Here is a 212-nt window from a genome sequence, read left to right as displayed (position 1 = left end):
AGCAAGGTGACGGGGAGGTGAGGTTCCGCCCGAAGGGGCACACGGCGCCCGTGGCGGCGTCGCCTCCGCAGCGCCGCCGAAACGTGTTTCCCGGAGAACCGTTTTTGGTCCCGACTTTCCCTGCGGATTTCCCTGACATTATTATTGTATCTGCATCGCTCTGCTATTTCCTGTGAAGAGATTCCTAATGTAGGCGGGGACGTCCATAAAAG

This window comes from Penaeus monodon, chromosome 22, assembly GCF_015228065.2.
Source record: "Penaeus monodon isolate SGIC_2016 chromosome 22, NSTDA_Pmon_1, whole genome shotgun sequence".
NCBI lineage: Eukaryota > Metazoa > Arthropoda > Malacostraca > Decapoda > Penaeidae > Penaeus > Penaeus monodon.
The sequence above is the reverse complement of the archived record's forward strand: the minus strand, read 5'-3'. Positions refer to the sequence as shown.